Raw genomic sequence first — 6,000 nt, forward strand, 5'->3', positions numbered from 1 at the left:
AGGACAGAGATATATAAGTTGCACAAAAGTGGTACATACATACTTTTTTATGAGCCACTTTTTTTATCAAGATTTTAAACATTTTTTTACATCACATGAAAATGCTGAATCTCGTTGCAGTTTTATTGTGTAGTTGGGTTGCATTATCAGCTTTATAATTACAAGAAAAATATAAATATTTTTGCATTTCCCATGCATTACATGTGCAATATTGTCTGTAAATGAATTTTGGAAATTCTTTTAAAGTGTGTGTAGTTGCCACTTTAGCAATGAAGTAGTTCTTTCTGTAAGTAAAAAGTTCCATAATGATCCAAAATTTGTATTTTGAAACAGCAAGCTCAGTAAACATATGTATTTTATGTTTATTTTTGTATGAGTTCTGATGAATTTTGAGAATTATTTGTCCAAGGTGTTCTGCAAATGTATTTTCATTGAATAAAAAAGGTGCTTCAGAATGGGGAAAGTTTATTTATAATGTTCCTTATCCTTTGGTTTATTGTCTCTCTTTGACACCCTAACCCATACTCATCTTTAATGGCTTTGGTGCAAGTTTTGTGAAGACCTCTGTATTCATAATTTACACAGAAAGCAACCTTATTGCATGAAAACTACAAAATTTGATAAATAGTCATGTTTGTGTAATACTGAACTAGGACTTCAATGGATGAGGCTGTCACAGTAGCATTAGGTAAATAGTGATATATTCAATACAGATTTTTGTCGTCATGTCTGTCATCAAATGTGGTTCAACTGAGCTAGTTTATTAGGACTGAAACTTGGATTGCAGAATTGCTGGCAATATACTACATAGACTAGACAGACTATTTCGTACCAGAAAACAATCTCCCCCCCCCCCCCCTTTCTGCTGCCCTAGATAAGTGTTTGTAAAGGCTGGCTGTCAATAACTTCTGTAGCCTTGAGTTTGAATGGATGGAGATTGCACCATGTGTGCTCAGGTCTCACTGCACAGTTTTTGCAGTAAAGTAATTTCCTTCATTCTCATTCTGTGTATAAAACATTTACTGTTATCTTTGTGTTTTGATTCTGTGGCTAAAGTTTCCTGTGTGTAGTGACTGATTTCTGTATAGCAGCTAGCACATACCTCCTGTCTAAACTATTTCAATATTTTTCTCCAAATTTCCAATAGATTTCCCTTTCTTTTTCAATCACTCATTTGTCCTTCAAAATTGTATTGTGAACACATTTACTCTGACAGCCATGTGTTGTGAGTGATTTAATGCGATTGACGAAATCCTGAGTGTTCCCAGTCCCTTTAAGACATATTGTGCACTTGCCAGCCGAGTATACTTTTATTGGCAACGTTCTCTCCCATCTCTGTCCTACGAAAGTCTGCTTATGTATTTTGAAGAAAATTTACTTAATTGTCCTTAAATAACTTTACAATATGAGCAATCTGATACAGATGCTGTGCAGCCAGAAATTAGAAAATTAGAACATCAAAGAAAATTAAGCTCCATACATTTAATGTTGATTTTTGTTTTTATGAGCCAAATTTGTAGAAAGAAGCAATGATTCATTATTATTGTGGGAAATGGAAAGAAATCTTAAATAGTGAATGTAAGTCATTACCTTCAATTTTGATGTTCAATGTTAAACAAACAGCTTAAGGTAATATTGAATGTTATAAGTTTCATTTTGTCACAAGAGATTGTTCCCCGATACCAGGAGTGGACTTTTATTAAACATTCTCACCAGTTCATCATTCTTCACTTTTTATTCTGCCAACTTTAACAGCTGAACTTGATATTTACATTGAACACCTGGATGTTTGAACTGTGTTCCTTAGGGTGATGTGCCATGGTGGCACTTGGAGAGGGTGGCAAAATATTTGAAAAAGACTGATTAAAAGATGACAGATTACTTCAATAAACAGTTATGACACAAGGTAATTGTTATCATTTTTTATAATCCTGTATCCAAAATACCAGTTAAGACATTATTTAACTCTTTTCCTTATTATCGTGGATGGGGTATGGTCGTTGTTTTCATAATACAAATTTATCGATGTATGCAGGTACTTTGGTAAAAATCTAAATCACATTTTTACAACTAATGCCTGAAGTAATCTGTCATCTTTTAATCAGTCTTTTTCAAATATTTTGCCACCCTCTCCAAGTGCCACTATGGCTCATCACCCTAAGGAACACAGTTCAAACATCCAGGTGTTCAATGTAAATATCAAGTTCAGCTGTTAAAGTTAGCAGAATAAAAAGTGAAGAATGATGAACTGGTGAGAATGTTTAATATAAAAGTCCACTCCTGGTATCGAGGAACAATCTCTTGTGACAAAATGAAACTTATAACATTCAATATTACCTTAAGCTGTTTGTTTAACATTGAACATCTGTTTTGCATTGACTACGTTTCTGCCTGGTGGTAAATCAATCAAAATTAAAGGTAATGACTTACATTCACTATGCTTCAGTGCTGGGAAAAGATCAACAGAGTATTTTCGGATTATTGTTTCTTAGTAATCTTGCCAGAAAATGAGGTAATCATACTAATTATTGTTTGGAATGGTTTCCATCTCTCAAAGAATGAGAGAATGATTAGTGCACCCTCTAGTGAGAGCTCTTCTCGTACCTTTTTTTTTTTCCAGAGCAGGTATCTCGTGGTCAGTTGATCATGTTATTTATCTTTTTTAATCTCCTCTTCAAGATGCTTTTTTTACAATGGAAAATCCAGGGTAGCATAATGACAATATTATGAAAAGGATAGACTTCTACTCACTGTATACACTCTCTCTCTCTCTCTCTCTCTCTCTCTCTCACACACACACACACACACACACACACACACACACACACAAACGAGACCACTGTTTCTGGCCACTGAGAACAGACTGCAAGCTACTGTGCATGATGGAAGAAGCAATCTGGTTGGTAGGGGTACAGAGTAGGCTGGCATGGCGTGGGTAGGGGGAGGAAGTGCAGGATGGGGGTGGGGGACTGCAAAGTGCTGAAGTGCTGTTTGTAGGAGCATGCAGGGACATGGTGGGGCAGTTGCACGCAGTCAGTAGGGTGCGGGTGGGGGGTGGCGGGGGGGTGGGGGGGGAGCAGCCTTCGGCTGCGCTGGTGGAATAGAAGGCTGTGTAGTGCTAGAGTGGGAACAGGGACAGGGATAACTGGGTGAAGGATAAGGACTAACTAAGGTTGAGGCCATGGAGGTTACAAAAAAAGTAGTAAAGGAACAATTTAGGTTCCCTTCTATACTCCTAAAGGGCATACATATCTAAGTGGTGCACTAATTAAGGAAGATGACAATAAACAACAGGGCATGCTAGAAGAGCTGTGTGAGCTGGTTCTGGTATACTATTCCCAGAAGCTAACAACCACGGAAAATTCAATGAGTTAAAACCTTATTCAAGGAGTGCCATCTCTTGGGTGAGTTTCTGGACAGGGTGGAGGTGCCAAAACGGTCAGGATGGAATAGTAATAGGGCTGCCTGGCACTCCTAGCACACTGCACTAATTACACTACACTGCACTTAGTATTCCAACTGTTGGTACCGGAAGGATGAACTAGGTATCTGGCATCAAGCTTTGTCACCTGAAGTCCATAGAAGCATATCAAGAGCTCACAGCTCGGGAAGGTAAACGAATTGTGACAGTACACTGATAACATTGAACGTGAGATAAGAATTCTGCCATTTGCGGACACCCTGTTCAAATGCGGCAGACGTGTTTTGGGGGGGGGGGGGGGGGTGACTGGTTTCCAACCTTTGCAGCCCGTGATCTGCTGCTACAGGTGGAGGCATTGGAAGGAGTTACCACGTAGTGCCCCCCCCTCCCCAATCCCCCCTTTTGAAAGGAAAACACTGGTACCAACCACACAGAGGGATGTTTGAAGCTGATTGAAGATGCTTGCAGAGGTGGAGGGGGCATGCATCAGTTCTCGCTTTGGTTTCAGGTGAGAGGAGGACCACGGGCAGCTCCTGTGCATGGTGCTGGTAGTTTGTGAAGTAGTGTCACTGCTACAACAGTGCAGGTGCTAGCGGCAGAGGTGGTGACACACTGCTGGAAGTGACGAGTGCCTGTAGGGGTGGGGTACTGTCTGTGTCAGCTGAAGGCTGCAAAAAGGGTAGTGGGGTGGGGCAACTGGCACTGGTGGTGGGGGGGGGGGGGGGGGGTCGGTCATGTAGTCAGTTGGCGTCGGACCAGAGGTGGCATCGGCTGATGGTGTGTCGGGCATCAGCAACAATGGAGGGGATGGTGTTGGCCTGTGTCATATTGGGTGTATTGTTGATGGTGCTGTGACTAGGGCTGGTGGTTGGGAAACGGAACACTCCACCTCGATGGTGCTGAGCTCATTGGCTGGAGGGGGCTCTAGGATGTAGGCCGGCTTGAGCCTGTCTATGGAGACACTTGTTGCAACCCCATTCAGACGAATGGAGAACGTCTTGTCCCAAAGTTGCAACACAGAGGGGAGGCTCAAATACTGAGGGCAGAGCGTTGTTTGTGTGTGCTGTGAGGTCGTGGTGAAGATATATGCTCACTGTGATATTGTAGAGACATTGGTCACAGCTGGGCCATGAAACCCTGGAGCTGCTACATGAAACCTGGTATGATGCTATCAGGAGGGAGTGGGGTTGCTTCCAAAACACTGTGAGGCATGCCAATTGGCTGTCCGTAAACCAACTACGTGGTTGTAGTAGTTCCCAGGTCGGTTTTGTGTGTGATCTGCAGGCCTCGAAATACCAGGGGTAGGGCAGCACACCATTCAGAAGAATATTATGTGAGCGTGGCTTTAAGTGTGCTGTGGAATTGCTCCACCATGCCGTTAGTGGCATGGTGGAAATTGGAGCTGCAGTTGGCTGTTGGAGATCAGAAGAGGACCAAGATGAACTGGCACCCATGATCTGTAGTGATATCACGTGGGCAACCAAAGCGGTACACCCAGGTCCGAACAAAAGCTGCAGCCTCAATTTCAGTGGAAATATCGGGGATAGGGGTGGCCTCTGGCCAGCGAGTAAACGTGTCAGTAATTGTCAATAATTATCGATATCGATTGGAGGAGGGTAGTGGGCCAACAATGTCGAGGTGAACGTGAGTGAACCGGTGTTGTGTGTGTGTGTGGGGGGGGGGGGGGGGGGCATCTGCAGGCAAGTGAATGTGCCATCTGACCTTGGTGCGCTGGCATGGAACGCAAGGCCGGACCCAACCGCTGCAGTCATGTTGGATGCATGGCCAGATGAAGCGTTGTTGCAATGGCAAACCACCTCCACTAGCACCTTGCCTAGTACGGCGGTGCAGGTCTCCCGCATCGTCTCCAATGCTCCTCGGTGTATGGGATCTCATCATCATCGTCATCACTCCTTTAGCCTAAAGTGTCAAGGTGATATCTGGTCTATGTCTTTCCTGCAAAAACCAGAGGCAATGGTGTGGTGGTCTCTGAAGATTGTAAAGACACATTGCTCGACTGAAGATCGGAAATAGTGGATTTGGACTGAGCAGCAGCTTGCGGCCATCTGCACCCCTTGACATTGTGCGTCAGAGACCATGGAAGAAAAGAAGGCGAGGGGCTAAAAGAATGCTGTCCCTGTATTGTGGTAGGATGGCCCTGATGGCCATCTGCCTCACATCTGCCACTATTGCGATTGCGAGAGGGGGCATTAGAGTTGGGATGGACAGAAAGGGCCGCATGGGCAATGTAATGCACTGTGACAAGCTGAATGTGTGTGTGTGGGGGGGGGGGGGGGGTGCTGGGTAGCTAGATGAGGAGGGAGGAATTCTGCAAGGAGCTGAGCATATGAGCCTGGAACTGCCAACTGTTTCACAGCGAAGCACGTAGCGGGGCAGTAGGTGCGGCACGGCAGATGGTCTTTCCAGTGCGGCTGTCAACTAAATGGTGCTTCACTGTGTCAGCCAGTAGGCTGTAATGACCAGGAAAGTCAGTGCCCAGAATGGGGTTGGTAACGTCCATGACAGTGAAGCTCCACAGGAGTTTCCACTGGAAGCCTAGATCGAGTGAGTGGATGTAG

The sequence above is a fragment of the Schistocerca cancellata genome, chromosome 5 (genome assembly GCF_023864275.1).
Source record: "Schistocerca cancellata isolate TAMUIC-IGC-003103 chromosome 5, iqSchCanc2.1, whole genome shotgun sequence".
Classification (NCBI taxonomy): Eukaryota; Metazoa; Arthropoda; class Insecta; order Orthoptera; family Acrididae; genus Schistocerca; species Schistocerca cancellata.